The sequence below is a fragment of the Alligator mississippiensis genome, chromosome 5, assembly GCF_030867095.1.
Source record: "Alligator mississippiensis isolate rAllMis1 chromosome 5, rAllMis1, whole genome shotgun sequence".
In the NCBI taxonomy this organism is placed as follows: Eukaryota; Metazoa; Chordata; order Crocodylia; family Alligatoridae; genus Alligator; species Alligator mississippiensis.
In genome coordinates, this window is record NC_081828.1 from 160,620,776 (window position 1) to 160,644,186 (window position 23,411).

Sequence of the window (23,411 nt, forward strand, 5' to 3'; positions counted from 1 at the left end):
GTAGCAAGCTCCTACAGCTGGGAGCCCTGTCAGTTGGTGGGGCTTGTAGTTGTGCAGATGCATCATGTGATCCTGCCACTGAGAGCCCCCATCTGATCTGGGCTCCCAGCTAGGAGCTCAAATCAGCTGACAGGGCTCCCAGCCTGGCCACATGTTCAATTAATAGCATGATAAAAACCAGCCACCAAGTTGACACATTTTTTGTGGAATTACTTTGTGGCTTATTCCTTGTTTCATCATGTCATTAATAATAATAAGTAATAACTTAAGATGTGATTAACTGGTTAATCACATCTTAAGTGAAACGTGTGCCGGGGCCTTAGGTCCTGATCCTGAAAACACACTGCCCTGTAAGATAACAAGTCAGTGAAAGTACTCATGTACTACATTTTAAGCACAGGCATCGGGACTGTAAGCCAATAGGCTTCAGTCTTGCAACATGAAGCATACAAATGAGCTGTGGCATCCACAGAAAATAAGTCTATTCTGCTTCCATGGCACTCTGAAGTACACTGCCAAGGAGCAAGTTTTGTGCACCCACTTCTTTTCTGTTCCCCTGTGACAGGGGACAACTTTCAGGGCCAGATCGCATGCCGGCTTGTCCACCTGTCTCTACAGGCAATTTGCCCAGTCTCACCTGCAACGACTTTGTTGTTTGATAAACTGGTGGTAAATGTGGGAGACTGCCCATTACATGCCCTGATGCCAGGGGGCACTATCTGCAGCTCCGACCTCTCCTAGACTACAGCCCATGCCTCACAGATGGTATCACAGTTCTTACCATTTCTGACCCCACACTGTGCCCCATAATCCTCCAATCTGGACCCCAACTGGATCCTTCCAATCAGGCGGCCTACTCCGCCCTCATCCTGGACTGCCTAGCTCCCTGAACTCTTCCCCCTCTCAGGCATGCCCCTTTCCCTGAACCTTTGGCCACACAGGCCCTGGCCTCACCTCCAAGGCCAGTCGGAACCCCAGGCCCCCAGCTCTGGGCATCCCTCATGGTGGGCCCCTGGCCCTTTTGACCCTTCTGGTCCTGGCCCCAGCATTGACCAGTCGAGGGTACCTCAAGTCAGGCTTCTGAGCCTCTAGCCCACTCTCAAACACAGGTCTGCATGAGAACAGTAGAGGCATACCTGGAGAGTCCAATTATGGACTTACACATGAACAAGAGCATGCTTGTGTGCAACAGGTTACAGCAGAGCTGTCAAAGATATGGTCTGTGGGCCAGATAAGACCTGCAGAGCCATATCATTCAGCTCCCAGTTCTGCCCTTGGAACTCCGAGCAGCCTTCAGGCAGTGTGCAGAATACACTAGATGGCTCTGCATAGCGCCCACAGCAAATGCTCCAGCTCAGGTCCAGCTCAGGTCCCCAAAAAGTGGAGCAGCTGCTGTGTATGGGAAAGCCCCAGAGTTGCTGTGTGCTGCTCCAGGGCTGTCCTGCATGCAACGGCCACTCCAAGGCTTCAGAGCTATGCCACACAGCCCTGCAGTGATGGCTTTGTGGCTTTGGAGCCGTGCAGCACAGCCTCATGGCAGCAGTTCTAGGGCATGCAGCACAGCCCTGGAGTGGCCATCACATGCAGCACAGCTCTGGAGCAGCCAGAGCAGGACCAGGCAGTACTGGGCCCACTGCAGCCTCTCTAGGTCATGCGTTAGATCCAGAATGTAGATCCAGTCTGGTCTACGGGGCTGAATGAATTTGACGCCCCTTGGTTACAGGATTGTAGCCTTATATTGTAAATACTTGGGAGCAGGGATTACCTATATCTATGTTCAACACCATCCTAGTGTGGGCCGGACCCAGATTGGAGCCTTTAAGTGTTACCATACTATCATATATTTGTCAAGAACAATAAATGAATGTGGCCACATTCACTTATTTTTGTTCTTTTGAGGGAGTCAATAGAGTCACATTGATGCAACAGAGAACATAATTCTTTCAGTGTCACCAAATAAATAATAGTGCTTTCTTCTACGAGGCTGTGAATGTTCATTAAATAAAGCATTTTTATTAGCAAGTGAAAGGATAGCTGTCAAAAATATTTTGCTAAAATAATTTTATATTTTCTTTAATTCCAAATGTTTGGTATCCAAAAAGGCTTTTTTTCTGTGGGAGAGGAGTTATATTACTAAGTTTAGTAAAAGGAAAGTTATAGGCTACAACTCCCCACTGAGTCTCATTTTACTGAGAGTGATTGCTGAAGGGACGGAGTTTAGTGGGGTAAGATGAAGAAGCTGTATAATACCCCCAAATCTAATTAGCTAGGCTCCTAAAATGTAAAAGGACATGAACTGCATTCAGCTAGGCTACAGATTCCCATACTGTTGAAAGAGACAAGTATAAGAAATATAAGGAAAGATTTATCACAAAGTTATGCTGGGTTTCACTTGTCTACATCCAGAAGTGTCTTAGGGTGCTTGTACACATGACAGGGGTTTAGTCCTCAGGGTTTTATTCTATGCCCCCTAAATTGAAATGCTGGGTTTTTAATTGAAACTCACCATTTCAACTTTTCTGTCACATTATGGAGATGGGTCCGATCTATTTTGTTTTGTTTTTTGTCAGAGCTGGAGCCTGCTTGTGGCTGGGGGTGAGCTGCCAGCAGGCCGAGCAGTCCCTGACCTGCAGAGGGGCCCGGTCCTTCCTTCTATGGTAGCAGCACCCCTCTACCCACAGCAGGGGGTAAGCTGCTAGTGGGCTAGGTGCTGCCCTAGCTTGAAGGCAGCACCCAGTCCAATCCAACTGTTCCCCATGCCCGCCTGGGGAGCAGTGCCTAATGGGCTTCCAGTGGGCGGGCTCAAGGAACATTTGGATCAGGCCAGATGCTGCCTTTGGGCTGGGGTGGCACCCAGCCTGCTAGCAGCTCACCCAGGTGACCCTGGGGGGGCACTGATGCCATGAAGGGAAGGACTGGGGTCCCCTGCAGCTCAGGGACCACTTGGCCCAGCAGCAGCCCCCCCCTCCCCCCCCGCACCTCCCCCAGCCACGGGAGAGGCAGGCAGGCTCCGTCAAAAGGAAAAAAAAGGACTGGGCCCCTCACTAATTCCACCTTCAGCAGGTGCCTGCTGAAGGCAGAAGCAATGAAGGGCCCAATCCTTTTTTTTCTGCAGAGCCTGCCCACCTCTCCTACTGCCAGGGGTGAGACCAAGCTGAATCATTGCAATTTGCAGTGTTGCAAACTAAACTACATCTGGATGTAATTTAGCATGCAGCAATGCAAACTCATCTACCCCCCCCCCCCAAAACTGGAGCACATGTAATGTGTGATGACATTAAGCCACACAAATGACATTGTCATCATGTATACATTGTGATAAGCATTACATGTACAAGTACCCTCAGAGTCCACATCCAGAGAGGTCTACAGTGTCCCAGAGGTAGCAACAAGTGGCCATTACCTCTTCTTCTCCAGACTGCATGAACCCAGAGCCTTTGTGACCAGAACACTGAGTGCTCCTGGTTAGAACCTGGAGAGGGATGGGGGATGAGGTACGGATTTGATCATGAGGTTTCCCTCACATGATCTCAGTCTCCTCCAAGCATTAGGTCCCTGGCTGGCAAATAGATGTATAAGCTTCCTATGACCAGAGTATGATTTTAGTCCATGGAGTATGAATTTAGCCCAGAAGTATGCTGGTTTCATTCCACCCCTGACTTTAATTTTTTCGCACCCACTTATTGCAGCACAGAATTACCAATAGGTGGACAGACTATTTACTTCATCATATTAACACTATTATTAGTTTTGTTCATATGTACATAACAATGATATAAAGCATTATATTATTGGTAGATAAAGATTTTAATGCAAAGGAAACAGACTGACCTGTATAAACTAGGCTTTGAAATTACATTTATGCTGAGTTTATTTTTAGTAGTAAAGTAACATTTTGAAACTGCAGCTGTACATGCATTAACTAGATGGTTATGTAAAGCTCTACTGCAGCAGAGAGTAGAAACATATGATTGCCTAAAAGAAAAAAAATAGTGAAACAAGAATTCATCTATTTAGGTATGCTAGCACTGTGTCTTATTACCAGTCAAATGTCATTGAGTAACAGGGATATTAAGGCAAACTATTCCTGAAAATGTAAACAGAATCAGCAATCCAGTCGTCAGATGCAAATTACTAAGTCATTTATACAAACAGATGTTTGGAATAGCTTTTTACAGGAGACATGTTTAGGTATGAAAGTGTCTAAACTGAAATTACTTAAGTCAATCTGGTTCCTATTTAACAATGTACTTTAAAGATTAAGTATTTTGATGAGTAAAATATTGGTAAAATACATTTATATAGCCCTAGTAATCCAGAAGATTCAGAGCACAAGGTGATTTAAAAATTATGGGCCTGCTCCTGCTCCCAGAAACTCTGACAACACCCATACACATAACTGAACAGGTAGTTGGATGCCGGTTGATGTTTCACTGCTGACTTCAGGTAGAACAAGATCCTATTCTATGTAAATATTAATATAACACATAAATAATATTTATTATTACTAAGGGGGTAGATGGACAGGAAGAGGTTATGATGAAAGCTGGTGCTCAGGTTGAACTATAGTTTATATTTCCACAGTAAAAGTTAATTCACAAATTGGTAGTGTTTATTTAGGAGTGGGCAGAGGTATGGAAAGCAATACAATTGTAACTAGCCTGAGTTCAATATATGAAGTGTAAATATTCTAGAATCTTCCTTTTAAAATATGGGCCATATAATATTATAAATTGGTCAGGCCTAACAAACAATATATCTATAGGCATGGAAACATGGACAACTCACCAAGGAGGCATATCAGGAAATAGCAAGAATTTGCAGGGACAAAATCAGGAAGGCAAAGGTAAAAAATGAACTTCACCTGCCAAGGGAAGTTAGTGACAACAAGGAGAGGTTCCATAAATACACTGGCCAGAAAAGAATGACTAAGGAAGCTGTGAGGCCACTATTAAATAGCCAGGGCAAACTCTTAACAGAAGATGCAAAGAATGCAGATCTGTTCAACAATAACTTTGCCTGAGTCTTCACACACACACACACACACACACACACACACACACAAAAACTAGACTGCAACCAGACAACTAACAAGGAGTATTTGAATCAGGAAGGGAACAATCTGAGGAATGAAATAACAAAAAAAAAACAGTCAGAGAGCTTTGGTTGGGTCTGAATGAATCCAGGTCAGCAGGGCCTGGTGGACTTTATCCTAAGGTATGGAAGGAACTGGCAGAGGAGATCTCAGAGCTTTTGACAATACTATTCACAGCATCATGGGAGATGGGCAAGGTACAAGATGCCTTGGTTGGAAAAGGCCCAACATAACGCAACAAAAATGGCAAAACTATAGATTACATAGCCTCACCTTGATAACTGGGAAGTTCCTGGAGCATATTGTAAGGTTGTCCATTTGCAAGCATCTGGAAGAGAAAAGCTTAATCCTGAGCAGCCAGCATGGATTTACTATGAACAAATTGTGTCAAACAAACTTGCTCTCCTTTTTCAATAAGATAACTAGTTGGTTGCATGAAGGGAATGCTGTGGATATAGTCTGTCTGGATTTCAGCTAAACTTTTAACAAAGTTTCACATGACAGTCTCATAAACAAATTTGAAAAATGTGGGCTGGACAAAGCTAGTGTTAGGTGGATAGGCTCTACTGGCTCAGTAGCTGCAAGTAAAGGGTAAGTATAATTGGATCTATGTTGGAATGGCAGAAGGTTTTCAAGTGGAGTCCCAGAAGAGTCCATCTGAGCCTGATGCTATTCAACATGCTTATTAACAATTTGGATACTAGAATAGAGAGGTTCTTGAGCAAATCTGCAAATGACAAAATTGGAGAGGATTGTGAACACACAGGAGGACAGGAGTACAACATAGAAGGCTCTTGATAAATTGGAAATTTGGGCTGGACCTAACTGGATACAATTCCGTGCTGATAAATGCAAAGTGTTGCACCTCGGGAAGAATAATTGAAAGCACAAATATGAAATGGGTGAAAACTGTCAGACTGGAAACATCACAAAAAATGGATCCAAGTGTCTTGGTGGATCACAGGCTTAATATGAGTCTGAAGTGTGATGCAGTCACACAAAAGGACAAATGTGGTTTGGGCTGCATCAATAGGAACCTGGGTACCTATACACATACAGCGTGCTGTAATTATGATTAATCGAGTCTGCTGGAGCATGGTAATTAATGAACTTCTGCAGATGCCAGCATCATGTATATCAGTGTCCCTGTGCTGAAAAAATGGTGGCAGTGGCACTTTAATTAAAGCTCTTTTGGCAAGCTTTAGTTAAAGTGCTCCTGCCACCATTTTTCAGCACGGGGATGGTGATATATGTGATGCTCCATGCGCTTTAATTCAAGTGGCTCTCAGAGCTGCTCTAATTAAAGCGCACTCCCCAACCACCCACCCAACCACAAACACACACGCGCATACTCCCAGAACACATGCTTTGGCTTTCATGACCACAGCCCGCTCTTTGGCGAGAGAGGCAGCGAGCTGCTGGGAAGAGATGGTCTCCACCTCTCTCCCCTAGGGAGGAGGCTCTTCTCAGCCAGACTGGCTGACCTGCTCCACCGGGCTTTAAACTAAGCCCGCTGGGGGACGGGGGCACGACCACCACTGCTGGCCCGCTGAGCAAATCTTGCAAAGCCAGCGGATCATGGCACTCAAGGGAGCCCGCCCCAGCCCCAGCCCTGGTAAAATCTGTGGGCAAGGAAGGAGCCCCCCAGGGGGCGCTTGCCTGCCTGTACACAAATGCCAGGAGCTTGGGGAATAAGCAGGAGGAGCTCATCCTCCTGCTCAGTGCAAACAATTACGATGTCATAGGGATCACGGAGACCTGGTGGGACTCCACCCATGACTGGACCACGGGGATAGATGGCTATACCCTGTACAGGAGGGATCGTGTAGAGAAAAGGGGCGGGGGTGTAGCTCTCTATGTTAAGGAAAGCTACGTGTCCCTGCAAGCCGATATTGGCAACCAGGGTGGACGGCTGGAGACCCTCTGGGTTAAAATCTGTGGGGAACACGGCACAGGGGACACAATGGTGGGAGTCTATTACAGACCTCCCACCCAAAGTCCTGAGCTAGACCAGGAGTTTGCCCAGGAACTGGCTGAGGCAGCTTGCTCCAGGACCATGGCTGTCATGGGTGACTTCAATTACCCAGACATCTCATGGGAGGATCGCTCAGCAAAATCTGAGCGGTCGCAGAGCTTCCTCTCGTGCGTGGATGACCTCTACCTGACTCAAGAAGTCTATGGGCCAACGAGAGGCAAAGCGCTGCTCGACCTGGTGCTGGCTACTGGGGAGGACCTAGTCGGCGACCTAGTGATCGATGGGAAGCTGGGTGACAGCGACCACGAGCTGATCACCTTCACCATCTGCCGAAAAGCTGGCAAGTCGGTCAGCAACACGCAAGTCCTTGACTTCAGGAAAGCCGACTTTGACAAGCTCAGGAGGCTTGTCAGTGAGGCCCTAAGGGACTGTGAACGCAGGGAGAGGGGAGTTCAAGAAGAGTGGTTGCTCCTCAAGGGAGCGATCCTCAATGCACAAACTAAGTCTATTCCATCTCGGAGGAAAGGCAGTAAGAGGGCACAGCAGCCCCCCTGGCTCTCCAGGGACCTAGCAGACCTCCTGAGGCTAAAAAGAAAGGCCTACAAAGGATGGAGGATGGGAGTCACCTCCAAGGAGGATTATTCTGCACTGGTCCGGTCCTGTAGGGAGCAGACCAGGAAAGCCAAGGCTGCAACTGAACTCCAGCTAGCTTTGAGCATCAAGGACAATAAAAAGTCCTTTTTCAGATATGTGGGGAGCCGGAGGAAAAGCAGGGGCAACGTTGGACCCCTGCTGAACCAGATGGGGCAACTGACAACTGACGCCCAGGAAAAAGCCAACCTATTAAATAGGTACTTTGCGTCGGTCTTTCATCAGCCCCATGGGACGCCTGTGCCCGCTACAGGGCCGGGAAGTCCGGGTGAGGGTGATCCCCTGCCCTCCATTAATGCTGACTTTGTGAAGGAACATCTTGAGAAGCTGGATACCTTCAAGTCAGCCGGCCCTGACAATCTTCACCCCAGGGTACTCAAGGAGCTGGCGAGCATCATAGCCCAGCCTCTAGCGCGGATCTTTGAAAACTCTTGGCGCTCTGGTGTAGTGCCCGAAGACTGGAAGAAGGCCAACGTGGTGCCTATCTTCAAGAAAGGGAGGAAAGTGGATCCGGCTAACTATAGGCCCATCAGCCTGACTTCTATCCCGGGGAAGATCTTAGAAAAGTTTATTAAGGAGGCCATCCTTAATGGACTGGCCGACGCCAATATCTTAAGGGATAGCCAGCACGGGTTTGTTGCGGGTAGGTCTTGCTTGACCAATCTCATTTCCTTCTACGACCAGGTGACCTATCACCTGGACAAGGGAGATGAGATTGCTGTCATATATCTTGACTTCAAAAAAGCCTTCGATCTGGTGTCCCATGATCATCTCTTGGAGAAACTGGCCAATTGTCGCCTTGGGTCCCCCACGATCCACTGGCTGGAAAATTGGCTCCGGGGTCGGACCCAGAGGGTAGTAATTGATGGAAGTCACTCATCGTGGTGTCCTGTGACCAGTGGGGTCCCCCAGGGCTCTGTCCTTGGACCCATACTGTTCAACATCTTCATTAACGATGTGGACACTGGAGTCAGAAGCGGACTGGCCAAGTTTGCCGATGACACCAAACTTTGGGGCAAAGCATCCACGCCAGAAGACAGGCGGGTGATCCAGGCTGACCTGGACAGGCTCAGCAAGTGGGCGGATGAGAATCTGATGGTGTTCAATGCTGATAAATGCAAGGTTCTCCACCTTGGGAAAAAAAACGCGCAGCATCCTTATAGGCTCGGCAGTGCTATGTTGGTTAGCACTATGGAAGAAAGAGACTTGGGGGTCATCATTGACCACAAGATGAACATGAGCCTGCAATGCAATGCTGCGGCTAGTAAAGCGACCAAAACGCTGGCTTGCATCCATAGATGCTTCTCAAGCAAATCCCGGGACGTCATTCTCCCCCTGTACTCAGCCTTAGTGAGGCCGCAGCTGGAGTACTGCGTCCAGTTTTGGGCTCCACAATTCAAAAAGGATGTGGAGAAGCTTGAGAGAGTCCAGAGAAGAGCCACGCGCATGATCAGGGGTCAGGGAAGCAGTCCCTACGATGACAGGCTGAGAGCCCTGGGGCTCTTTAGCCTGGAAAAGCGCAGGCTCAGGGGTGATCTGATGGCCACCTACAAGTTTATCAGGGGTGATCACCAGTATCTGGGGGAACGTTTGTTCACCAGAGCGCCCCAAGGGATGACGAGGACGAATGGTCACAAACTACTACAAGATCGTTTCAGGCTGGACATAAGGAAGAATTTCTTTACTGTCCGAGCCCCCAAGGTCTGGAACAGCCTGCCGCCGGAGGTTGTTCAAGCGCCTTCATTGAACACCTTCAAGATGAAACTGGATGCTTATCTTGCTGGGATCCTATGACCCCAGCTGACGTCCTGCCCTTTGGGCGGGGGGCTGGACTCGATGATCTTCCGAGGTCCCTTCCAGCCCTAATGTCTATGAAATCTATGAAATCTATGAAATGTATAAATGCCCATTAGGTGCAAGCCATGAGATGTGATAGTGCCTTTTTACTTGGCACTGGTTAGGCATATTTTAGAGTACTATGAACAGTTTGGGTCTCATTTTAAAAAGGATGTTGAGAAATTAGAGAGGGTCCAGAGGTGGCTGACAAAAAAGATCAAGGGCTTGGAAGGTAAGCTATATGAGGAGAGATTGAAGGAAATAGGCATATTCATCTTACAGAAAAGGTGCTTAAGAGGAGACATAATAGCAGTCTTCAAGTATCTGAAGGGCTGCCATAAAAATGAGGGAGAATGCCTTTTCTCTAGCTGCAGAAAGCAGGATGTAGACCAACTGCTTGAAGTTTTCCCTGATATCCAGTATTTATATTGGATATCTGGAAAAAACATTTCCACAATGAGGCAGAGAAATAGACTGACAAGAGAATTTGTAGAATCTTCATTATTAGAGGTTGGACAAGCATTGGTCAGGGATGATCTAGTAGTAGCTATGCTTTTCTGTGGGTTTTTAGAATGTTTCTGGGCTTTGCTGATTGCTGTGTGGGCCAAGAAGGAGTTTTTTCCCCTTCCAGTTCCTACATGGTTTTTTTTTCACCTTCCTCAGAAGTAATGGGTGTTGGCTGCAGGCAAGGCTAGGGATTTTGACTGGGGGGGGGGTTCCGATTCTCTGGCTGAGACTAAACCCCAAAGGTTCCTGGGTAGAGGGTCTTGCTGTTCTGTTCAGGGTCAGACCAATTGCCATGTTTGGTGTCAGAAAGGAATTTTATTCCATAGTTAGATTGGTACAGACCCTGCGGGTTTATGCCTTCTTCTGTAGCGGAGGTTGTGGCCCTCTTCCTTGGATCTCTGAAGCATATCTTAGCAACCCTTGCAGCAGCAACACATTGGCCACTGTTATCCCCCTCTTTTACCTGTGGCAGATTAGGGTAGTATACTTTTTGGTTCTGTAGCAGGGTTGTCTATGTCATTTTAGAAATAGGTTAGACATGGATTTGTATGGATGGTCTGGATAGGGATGATCCTACCTCAGACAGGGGGTTAGATTAGATGACCTTCAGAGGTCTTTTTCAGCACTACTTTTCTATGATTCTGTGATTCTAACTCTTTAATTTATCACAGATGGTCACCAGACAATCAGAAGTCAGAGTGGACAAAATAGTTTAGTTTTCCAATTCTCTTCTCTAAGCATAAGAATAAACTGATCACAAGTAAGAGCCTCACCTTTTTAATAGACGTGTTGTGAGTTTGAATTAATACTTATGAAGCTGGGGTCATCTGACCCCAGCGCTCTTTCCTGCCTAGGCAGGGGGTTGGACTCTATGATCTGTTGAGGTCCCTTCTGACCCTAGCATCTATGAATCTATGAATCTATAAATGCTTTTTAATCCTTAGGTAACATAGAGCAAAGCATCATTAACAAAGTGCAACAAAATGAAATATAATATTTTGATTCCATTGTTAAAACTGTAAAAACTAAAATATTACAGGGTGCATTCTTGAAATATGATCCTTTCTGCAACAGTACTAGAACAGTATTTGAAAGACATCTTATGGAAGGTTTATATTTCAAATACTCCTTTGGGGTTATTATATAGTCTTATTACTTTTTTCCTCTAAACCTAAAATTGAGCTAAAATTCACTCTCAGTCACCCCAGTGAAACCAGTGAAAATATTTGCATTCCCTCCAGTATAACAAAGAACAGTAACATTGGAAATTATCATGCTTCTGCACCTAGGATACACTTTATATATATAAATATCTAAGGTATTTCATCTCTTTAACCTGAAGAGATGCACATGGCCTGTTACCTCACTGAAAATAATTGTAAGTTAACTGGAATGCCCAGTTTATTTTCCAGATTGTATTAACTTCTCAGATCTTTAGTAAATGTCCTAAATTGAACCCTAAGATACCGAGTTCCAATCACACCCAAATCATGTTACTTATTATTCCTGCTATGAAAATCATCAAATACAGTAGGTAAAGATTTATTGTATCTCTTTAAGGGATAAATAATTCATTGAATACATTAGATGGAGTATTGTAGACTTTTAAAAATCAAAAAGATAGCTATTTCTTGCAGCTTATGTGGTTTAGAATACTTTTAATCTTGTAGCAGATAATAAGTTATGCATCTGAAAAAGAAAAAAAAGACAAAAAGGGAAATTATGTAAAAAAAAATGAACACTATGTTCTGGAAAGCATTCATATGCAGGAAAGTAATTAAGTACATGCTTAAATGAATTAAATTTAAGATGTAAATTCTTTCTTGACTAAGTATGGACTTAAGCATGGTCTTCTCTGAACTAGAGCCTAAAATAGCATATGGACAACCTCATGGCAGAACTAGGACTGTGCTGATATGGAACAACTGAATATGTTATTAAATCCATTTAACTTATTATAAATTGGAAAAGAAAAAATTGTGGAATAGGGAAAGGCAGATATTTTAATTGTATTTTTTTTCCAGTTAAAAAAAGAAATTAAATATGCATTCTTATCTTCTGTGGCATTTACACAGTTAAAGGAGATAACATTTTATGTCTCATTTGAAATGACCACATTGTGGTTAATAGAGGACTACAATGTTCACTGATTGCTCTAGGTCATTATTAAAATCCAAGCTATTGGTCTCTAATCTAAACACAGATGACATCCTAAAAATAGACCTATATTCCCCATGTGACATCCAATGAGGCAGTGATCTTATTTTCTCTCATAGAGGTCTTATAAATTATTTGACTAGAATCCTGCAATCATATCTAGGAATCTGGCAGTAATTCAAAGCAGATTATTTAGTCAGGACTATCCATTTGGATCAGGTAGAATTTCTGAAAGATTAATTTTGGATCCAAAGATATGCTCAGTCAGTTTAATCTAACATCTGTGTCTTAGAATTTGATTGTTGTGGTTCTTGCCATTTCATTGTAAATGAGAAAGGTATTCAGTCATGCTGAATGGGGATATTTATATGTAAATACAGGAATTTCTGCTTTGGCAATAACTTCATTCCTGGGACTGAAGTTGATACGATTCTCCAAATGCTACATTAACCACCAAAAATCCTGACACAAAGTAAAGCCAAAAAAACAGGTCTGTTACTCTGTCCCTGGAACATGATTTAGGTTTGACTTCTACCCAACAGCCAGTATAAAACTATGTAATGAGGCTAAGATGGTGAAAGCTAAATTCATTCCTGGTGTAATTCCAGTGAAAACCAATGGAGTAGTACCCAGAATTAATTTGGCTGCATTAAATGACAGGTCACTGGGTTCGCAAAGACATAAAACTTCTTTCTTACCACAAAGGAAATATTAAGGTATATCCATTTCTACATAAAAAAAAATTAATGCTGAAAAGTCAAACATTTTAGTTAGGAAATAGCAGAATGAAACTTGCCTGTGCAACCTTTATTTAGCCCCCTTTTACCATGCATTATGAGGAAGTCTTTAACAACATGGTCATGTGCTATTGTTTTCACAGGACCCCTGCATAATTCAGTACATATGATAGGCATTACTCATTGAGTGAGCAGCTGTTCAATATTTCTTATCTGCATCATTCAGTGTATAATTCTATGCTTTATTTACTGCACATCATTCAAACCCTGCTCTGAATATTCAATTATTAATATCTTTGTGGTTCTTCCTATGGTGCTCACACTATTGTTTCTGAGTACTTCACAAACACTAATACATTAAGTAGCTCTGTGGTGCTCAACCTATCCAGCCTTACAGGTTGGGCATGCAATACAAGACCTGATGCAGTGAGTCAGCACACATGTTCAGATGTGTTCCAGCACTCCAGTCTGGCCTTGGGCACTGGATTCAGCTGTGGATCAACCCCATGTACCGGCCCAACCCTACATGCCAAATCCAGCTGCAGCCTGACCCTATGTGCTGGTGCAAATATGGTGTATGGGGTCATGTCATCTGGTCCTCAGGGCTCTACATAGCTCTAAAAATTTGGCAGCAGGGGAGCAGTAGCAGTATTAATTGCTGCTGCTCATGAACAGCAGAGGTTAATGCTGCTGCTGCTCTCCTGCTGTCAAATTTCTGGACCCATGGCCAACCCTACAGGCTTGATGATATGGGTTGGCCAGTTGGATCTGGCCATAGGCTGTAGACTGAGTACTGCCAATTAGCTAGTTAATATTTACACTTGTGAAATAAGATAGTATTATTACACCCACCATACAAATGAAGAACCATTACACCCACTATACAAATGAAGAACCAAACCTTAGAGATATTATGGCTAAGCCTGATAAGTGTAGGTGCCCAAGTTGATTTGCCTGAAGCCTGATTTTTCAGGATAGTTAGTACTTGTATAGCACATTTTAGAGAATACTTTATAATATGTTCAGAGCCCAGCTCCCACTGCCTGCCATTGCAGCTGTGAGCAATCAGCCCTTCTGGAAACCAGGTCCAAGTGTCTTAAGTTTTGCACTCAGAAATGGAGAACACATTGTGAGTGGTTACCTGTGAAACATTTGCTTTAAGTGACTTCTCCATACTCACATAAAGACTGGGGCAGAGGCAAAGATAGAATTCAGCTCTTCCAACTGTCTTATTCATGCTTACTTCTTCATATCCCTGTTTAACTCTCTATTCCTTCCAGCTCCCTCAGCACCTGACACTTAGGTCCTACCATGTCAGTTGCTAGGATGTCTCTGATGCTTTACAACCTTGATTTGTTCCTTGATCACAACCTTTCCTGTGAACTGAGCAAAGCAGGAAAAGCTGAAAAGTTAGCATGTGGCTGTGTAATTATAAATATTCTCTTAATACAAATGCACCAGAAGGGCATATTAAAATTCACCAGCAAGTCTGATTCTGTTATTTTCTAACTGCTAGTGCTTGAAGTTGCAACATTAACATTCTTTTAGGTTGTAATGCATGTTTTAATTTCCTAAGTTTGTTTAAAAAAATAAAACCAGAACCATACTGATTCATGTGGACCACACCAATTCCTCAGATGGTTCCACAGCACAAAGTTGGGTTACAGCCCAGAATTTCATCAGTCAAGCTAACGGATCAACAGCAGGAGTGGTAGGATATTAATCTCTAAGGGGATCATCCACAGGAGGATGAGACATTTTACCAGCAGGTTTCACAACTATTTACTAAACAGGAGAATAATGTTGAGACAAGAATGTTAAATACTATTCTAGATTCTGAAGGGACACTTTCCACACCCTTTCCCTCCCTGCCCTGTAGGATGTCATCTCCGCTCCCTTTTCCCTCTCAGTCTTCCATTGCTTTCTTCACTTCTCAGCCTGCCCTTTCTTACCTCTGTATTTGAATTTAGCTGCTGCCTACCTTACTGTCAAGCAACCAACAGAGAGAGCATTGAGGATACAAGAGAGTAATCTTCCTGCCCTTTGTCAAGATGCTGCAAGCCACTGTGGTCCAATAGATGGGATAAGCAACTATAGAAAAACTCCTACTTAATGCAGATGGATTCTTCAGAGAACTTAACTTGGAAGCTCTGCACAGCTGTTACTGACCATGTACAAGCAACTATTTTCAGTGACCTATAACTTGCAAAATTTCAGATAGATTTCTGCAGAAACTGCTCGTAGGGAAAGTACCCATTAAATGTTGAGTCCCTGTTTCAAAGCTAGATTTTCTCAGCAAAAGAAATGTAAGGGTTGGGTTTTGGGGGGGGGGGGGGGGGGGGTTTAGATCAGGTATGTGTTTGTGCCTAATTTCATTCTCAGAACTGGTGGAATCATTTTTGCTGTAACTTTGCAAAAAATGCTCAGCCTTTGGGTGAACAGCCAGCATGGAAAATTTCAGCCTGAAAATTAAAGTTTCACGTGGTTATAAACAACTAAAAGTCTTACAATGGAAAGTATTAGGCAGCCTTACCTGCAGGTGACACTATGAGCTCAACTTGTATTTTTTTTAATGACAAGATCTATATTCTTGGCCTTATTCTGTGGTTGTTCTGATGGCCTTTCAATTTGTTGTTATACCTTATTTTTTTACCCTGTTATTCTTATCCTCTGGTTAGATCCCCTGGTTAGACCAGGATTGAGCTATTTTGATCTATCACCTTTGTTTTTGTGATAGATTCTCTTTATGACTGGCCATGCTTGTTTGGCTGATTGGCCACTGTTATTTTGTTTTGTATTGGGTTTTATTATATGGTACTTACAAGCCTTGCAATAAACCCCCTCAACATGGATTAAATATTATGCATTTTACTTCTATTCAGAGAGCCAGTCTTCGGTCAGATAAATTTTGGCAGCTGCAGTGACTGTACATGGCTCCTTAGCAGCCTGTTGAAGCTCTAATGACTGATCTAATAAGCCAGAAGTATTAGAAGGTCAGAGTGAACAACATTGCTCAGTTTGACCTTCCATTATTTATGGTTTGTCGGATCAGCCATCAAAGCTCCAAGTGAGTAGCTGATAAGAAGCAGAATCAGCAGCACAATCATGATACTGCAAAATTCTCACATTGCATGAATGGTGTCCCTTGCTTTCTGGTGACCTGTGCAGCCACCCATGTCACATACCTCTAAAGCTGGCCCCTGCCCATTGACTATTTCATAAATAAATGGCTTTACTAAACATCAGGATTCAAAATACAGTTGGAAAACTGGTTGTTATTCTGCCATTCACTTAAATGTTCCTGTTTCTTAAAAGGCTCACAGAATTCTTCATGCTCATATCGTCACCTTTTTTAATTACCCTATTTTTGTACTTTCCGATCCATTATCTAATTTATATTATGTTAAAATCTTGAATGCATTATAGAATGTAAAGGATAAATATCTATCCTTTGCACCTAAACCATGGCTGAGGTTTCTCATGGACAGCAGAACTGCTGTGGCAGGGATGGATTTAAGGGTGTGCATTCATATCATGAATGTAATCCTGCCCTGTGTATCAGTTGACAGGGAGATATAGCAGGTTGGCCTTCATAGTATACAGAAGGACCTAGACAATTTAGTGTATGAATCCCTCAGCCCTCATTCTTTCCCCATGGCAGGAATACGCTGAGGCTGCAGAGGGCTAATTCAGACTGTAGGGGATTGGCTCTACAGTTGCTGTATGACCCAGGAGCAAGGATTTATTTTTTTATTTTTTTTGCCCCTGTGTTCAGATAACCAGTGCATATTCTGCTACCCACCTTGGACATTAGTCTCAGTTGGCCCTCTGATTACTGGGTGTTCTTATTTTGCTAGTATATAGATTACTGTAATCATGCTAATGGGGTTGTTTGTTTTGATACACTTATATTTATAAACATTTAAGCATCTAGCTACTTAGTAACATAACATGAGGTATGATTAAATGTGATGCTTTTCTTACCATATATTTTTCTATGATCATACAATTGAGAATATGTTTGTCTTTATTGTAAAAGATTTACTAATTACTACAATCTTAGTGCAGTTTAAAAAAGATATAGCTCAGAAAGTTGATTCCAATATATGCAAAATATTTAATAACATTTTAAGGACAGTTCTCTCATTGAAACCAATAGAATTTTTGCTACTTACTCCTGTAGTGATAGGATAAGTTCCTAAAGAGGCTGTCTATCAAAGCTGTGATGTTGGTCAAATCTTCAAGAATTATGGCATTACCTCTTGTGTCTCATAACTTGATGAATCCTGAAAATGAGTCTTCAAATGTGTCCAGTCAGCACAACCTGCAAGTCAGAAATTATAGGGAGTCTAAATGTGATTGCTTTTCATGAGATAAATGCAAACACTCTCTAATGATCTTATTTGGCTTACTGACTTTCAGAGTCTGGTTTCCTGTTAGGACTTTGCAGATGTCCTAAGTCATCTTTACCAGGAGCCAACTGCAGTGCTACCAACTTTTATGATTTTACTGACCTTCATAATTTTTTGGTGTTTCTCATAAAGTCATAACTCCCAGAGTTAGATGAATATATGCTTAGTTTACCTTTAAGAATCTTAGTTTTCCTTTAAGAAAAATTCTACACATCCTGATTTTAGATTAATACTTGAAAAAATGTCTACAACACTTCCTTACAGTGCAGCTGCTACTCACTCAAAAACCAAAAGGCAATAGAAAGAACCCTCACTACTATTACTATTACTATTATTACTATTACTACTACTATTATTACTATTACTATTTAAAATCTCATTATTTTAGGTGCAATTCATAATTTTATGAATGGATTGCTAGTACTGCATGCTGCCTTATGGACCATGGCATGATGATAGCCATTCAATGTAAAAATAAAACTGGAACCAGCTATCTCAACAAGAGTCATCTCACAGCAACAGGAGACAGAATCAAAACAGCAGCACCCAGAACACTAACATCATTAACTTATCACAACATTTCCTGTCCCACTCTGAAATGTCTGTGCTCTCTGAAGTCTTGAACTTCTGCCTAGATAAACAATCTGATAAAATATTAACATGGGGAGAATAATCAGAATTCTTCTGCAGAGTTCATTTATCATGGTCCATGGAAATTTCTATAGATTGCAATAATTATATATCAAGCTGAGTTTTCTTGAGACCACATTGTCAAAATAGGGGTTGTGTGTAAGTCTTCCCCCTGTGGTTTGATTCAGTCACCCCTCCATGCTCCACCTCCAGCCTTTCAGTATTTATTTTTCCATCTGCCACAGCTGTCATATCTTCTAGGACTTCCTCTGCAGACAGCAGTCCCATCCAAACTTTTTTTACAACAAGCAGCAGACACTTCTTTTTTTTCAGCCTAGTCACTTGATAGATCCCATGCTTAATTTTAGAAGATTCCTTCGCAGATCTACTTTTTCCCTTCCTGTCCCTTTAGGATACATGTTCCATAGTTTTGGCCTTAAATTGAGGAGTCTCCATAATATTGTGTTTGGTTTGCTAGATCCTTAAATAATCAGCATGTGAATAGATGTCCAGAACATTTTGGATGGCATTTAGTATCTTGTTATTTGACTACCCATTTATATGTACATTATTTTTTTTTAAATTCTTCATGTGCCTCAAAGAGAGGAGGAAAAAATACAGCACATGAGGTACATGAAACTATTTTTCATTAAGGTTCTGTACATGAAATGAGGATTTGGGCAATGGACCCAAAACAAGCCCACTGTCCAAATTAAAGTCCATTTAACTTTATTTTGTGTAGCCTTCTATTTTGCTTTGAATTTCACCATCAGCTATTGTAATGGCTGAACAAAATATAAATGAGCAGGAGATTAGGTTAAATCAAATGAAATGTTCTTCTCATTTACATTAGTGTTAGCGGGCGCACCTACATGTACAATTAGGGTGACTGAATACCAGCATGGTTTGCTCTGGAGTTTATTGCTCCCAGGTGTGCCATGAGACCAAAGCACATTGCGCTGGGGCAGAGCAGCCCTAACTGGCAGGAGGCCCCAGGGATCAGCCTGCCAGCCTGTGGCTACTCCAACCCAGCTCAATGTGCTGCAGAGGGGCTGGCTGGAGTGGTACAGTTAGAGCCAACCAGAGCAGGGTGCGGGGCCTGGGGTAAATAAGCCCATATGGGGCCCCACCCCTGTTCTGACCCCATGAGTCCTGGACCCGAAGAAGCTGCCGCTGCCATCGGTAGTGATGGTGGCAGCGGGACTGTGTGTGGTGGGAGTGGGGAGCAAGCGACTGGACACGAAGCTGGCGGCAGCAGCACAGAGGCACCATGGCCACTCCACAGGGCCTCCCAAAGTGCAAGGCCTGCGGTGGTTGCCCCCATTCGCCTCCCCAAGGACAGCCCTGGGTACAGCGCAGGGCTAGCTCGCAGGCAATCCCCACACTGAAGCACCCTCATGCTCCAGCTCAGTGTCTCTATGTGTGATGTGGCAAAGTAAATAATGCTGCCATAGGATAGTACTAGTGTTGGGCAGTACTACCCTATAGTGATGTTTATTAGTTTTCTGCGGCCTAATAGCGCCCTACTTACAGATGCTGACACTTTACTGCAGAGCTAATTAATCAGCACCATAGTAAACATCTCATGTAGATGCACCCAGTGATGAGTAACTCCACTGAAGTGAAAGATCTGGAGCCATATTTTTAAAGGTATTTGGGTGCCTAAAAATGCAGATAGCTATCTAACAAGATTTTCAAAAGCACCTATCCCCACAGTGATTTTAAGAGATTGCTCCAAGCATTTGCCATCTAGTTGAGAACTTGTAATAAGGGAAATGCTTGTATAAAAAGTTGTAAATTAGCTTTCAGTCTGTTCTTTAAAAAAAAGGGGGGGGCAGGGGGAGGACAGAATATTTACTGTTGGAAAATAAGTTTTTCCTGTTTCAAATTTACAATGCTCTCAGTGATCATTACATAAGTAGAAGCAAGATTCTTGACAAAAGATTTTTTTTCTGTGCTCTGTGCTGGTAAATTATGTTAAAATTGCTGCTCAGCTGCTGCATATGTTTCTCCATGTATAAAACTACCTAAGTGCTGACAGCACTGAATCCTTCCTCACATTTAAACCCCAAAGGAATTTTCAAGCTACCTATTTTCCCATCTATGCTACATATGGGGTCCAATCCAATAAGTGTTCTTAGAGTGCACCTTCAAACTTAGACCCAGCATAAAATAGCATAGATAAAATGAAGTGTGCATCCCTCCTCCACCCAGTTATACCAAAGATGCTTAGTTTGGAAGCAGACATATTTTCATATCCCTGCTATGTGATTGGAACCCAGAATCACCAAGCTATTGAGTATTCTAGAGTGGAGTGTTCCCAAACCCCTTGTGGGTCCTGTTTTACTATTTAACTAATACATATTTGTTAGAAGAGATAAAAAATAATTGAGAGACTGACTCTAAAGCCTACTGGTTATGGCAATCACCCAGAAGGTGGGAAAGATGTCTCAAATCCCTGCTGGAATAAATATGTATTTATTTATGTAAAATGGAGACACTTTGACAGTAGAAACTAACAGATTCTCATCCTTGAATATTGAGCAATCTTGTGGTTAGGACTCTCTTAAGATAAAAGAGACCTAGGTCCTCATTAGGCAGGGCAAGGATTTGAAAACAAATTTTTCATGTCCAAGTTGAGTGCCCTAACAATTGTGTATGATGGCATCAGGATCTCTGCCTAATTTGTTGTGAGAAAGGGCTGATCTGGGTAAACACCAAATTTTGAGGGGAGAGAGTAACTTTGGTGGCTTCTGCAAATCTCTTCCTGAGGGAACTCTCCCCATGCATTATACAGATAATCTGGGCACCAAACTCAAGGTTGAATTCCTCATTGCAGCAGGGCAATTAAGAGCTTGGCACTACAATATCCGTCCCTTTGTGGATTCAGCCCTTGGTGACACTTGCAACATTCTTGGATTGTGAAGGCCATGACTTAAGAGTTAGCAGTATTGCCAACTTTCATGATTTTTGGCATTGTTCTTAAAGTCTGCATTTCTGGAATGTGAAAAACTTAGCTCTCTCTTTTATCTATATATGAAAATATAAATATAGATAAAAGAAAGAGATGAGTTTTTCATATTCCTGAAGTGTAGACTTTAAGAACAACACCAAAAGTCATGAGAGTTGGCAACACTGAGTTAGCGAGCTGGCTAATGCTTAAACACGTACTAACAGGTAATAGTCTGAGGTTTATCATAGTAACTTTCATTATCTTAACAACTGCAGCCCATAACTTGAATGAACTCTTTGTTTACCTATATATGTTGTGATGCTAGCAATTATATTAAACAATTTTATTTTTCATTTAACTTCATTTCATTTCATAGCTTTTGAGTACTGAGAAAGGTATTTTAATTTACGGACTTTCATATTTCTGGGCTGAGCAAAATGTTTACATATTTCTTTTGTGTGACAACCTATTTATTTTCCCCCAGTACATGTAAATTTAAAAGTTGTTATTTAGTTTTTACTTACGTGGAATGAGATAATGTTAGTGACAACTTTCTCATCAGCACTCAGGTGTTGAGGTCTAATTCCAAACCTGTAAGAATAAGTAATATTTTCTGCTTTATACACATTGTATAAATCTGTAATTTATGTGCACATGTGCACGTGCCTAAATATAAATTATTGCTGACAATTTTAAATTCAATTAAAATGTGTTTTATTAACAAATGCAAGTTCAGGCTAAACTAATTAGATAGAGAGAAACACATAGTAGAATCAGCATTCCAAAGACCCTTTAAACTGCAAATTCTACTATTCAAGCAGTGGGAAAACAATGCAATTACATGCAAGGGCTTGTAGAGGCTTGCTTAATGCATGATGAACATGCTGACCAAATACTCAATTCTCCTACCTCTCTATCCCAGAAGTATCTGAAAGAAACAGGACAGCTGTAGTCTCACTGATTTTGGGCCACACTAGTGAATGGGATGACAGATGTAGAGCTACTCTTTCAAAGAAGGCAGGAACTCCTCTCTGTCAAACAAAGAAGATTGACAGTCTCAGGGTCCAATTTATTTGTATAAAAAGCCAGCTGCTTCTTAACAGTTGTAGGCAGTATTCCTAGTGTAGCAGAAAGTAGATGAATAAATTAATAACTACGAACATGATGTTATCTGTTGAATGACTTTAAGGACAAGCAGTAATCCCACAAGAATCTATAGTAGGTTAATGCCAGTTTCCCCCACAGAATAATAAAAATGTCTTTATAGCTACTGAACAAATCAGAATCCTAAATTTGAATTGCCTTCAAATACTGTGTACCTAATTAGCAACCACCACTAACACACAAAATAGAGCCTCTCTTTATATAAGTGACTGTATCTGGTACAAAAAAATAATTTTACATTTTCCGACTAAAAGACAGATTGGTATATGTAAACAATGCTTTTGAAACAATTTTGCTAACATATTCAATATCTATTTTATTTACTTTTAATATAGCATGATACAAACCTATATTTAAAGAGTACTTCTTTATGGTACATTTCAATTTTTGATCAGCCAAGGATGTCTGGGAAGAAATAGAACACATCCTGCAAAATGTATTGGATGAAAAGTAGATTTTAAAGGGCAGTACATGAAAAAATACAGACACCAAAATACAGGCAAATTATGCTGTTTTTTTTAATCAGAAACATGTATTTAATAAGTAATTATTAAGACTGCAGTCTTGTTTTACTTTAAAATCTTTGGACTGAAAACAGCATAACTGGAGCTGGGTTGGGGTAGATTGCTTAATGTCTTGCTGATTTATTGTTTAACTTGTAGGAATTCCTCTCCTTACTTTGTGTTTTAAAAATAAAATTTAGGGGAGACTGTTTTTTTTAGTTTTAAATTAAAAAATGTGAAAGTGCAATTGTATATTGCATTAATTTAATTAAACCACCAGACACTCTGAGCTCAGAAGGTAAATGCATTTATGAAATTTATATTTTACCTTGGGCCTGATTCAAAGACCACTGAAGTAGATGGGAGCCTTTCAATTGACTTTACTGGGCTCTAGAGATAGCCTATAAAGCAACAGCAACTTTGGAACTAACAAATTGCCAGTGGCCTTTTGCATTTAAGAATCTGTTGAGTTCTCCATACTGTTAAAGTAAAAGCTTGTAGGACTGTGCATAACAAAAATAATAATTAAAATGATGCTGAATGTCAGGGATCAGACACAAGAACTATCTGTATATTAAGTAATTCTGCATTCTAAAAGAATATTGTATAAAACCCACACTGTTTTTTATTGTAATTATCCACTAGTGTGAGTGTGATACTGTAGCCTCATGGTCCAGAAATTATGCAAGGCAAGGATTTCTTAGGGTGACAGCTTTTATTGAACCAACTATTGCAACTATGCAATGGTCCAATAAAATATATCACCCTAAGAAATCTTTGCCTCATAATTC

At 41.9% G+C, this 23,411-nt stretch overlaps 1 long non-coding RNA gene across 2 annotated transcripts in view; it reads right to left on the reverse strand.

Annotated features, from left to right (window-relative positions):
* LOC132250922 (uncharacterized) overlaps positions 1–23,411 on the reverse strand; it is a 55,001-nt gene that overhangs the window by 19,114 nt on the left and 12,476 nt on the right. For both annotated transcript variants that reach the window (XR_009462632.1, XR_009462631.1), the window contains exons 2-5: positions 21,863–21,984; positions 21,478–21,544; positions 17,134–17,282; positions 5,369–5,423 (exon numbers count right to left, since the gene is read on the reverse strand). This is a non-coding gene — a long non-coding RNA (uncharacterized LOC132250922). The remainder of the gene's footprint in view (positions 1–5,368; positions 5,424–17,133; positions 17,283–21,477; positions 21,545–21,862; positions 21,985–23,411) is intronic.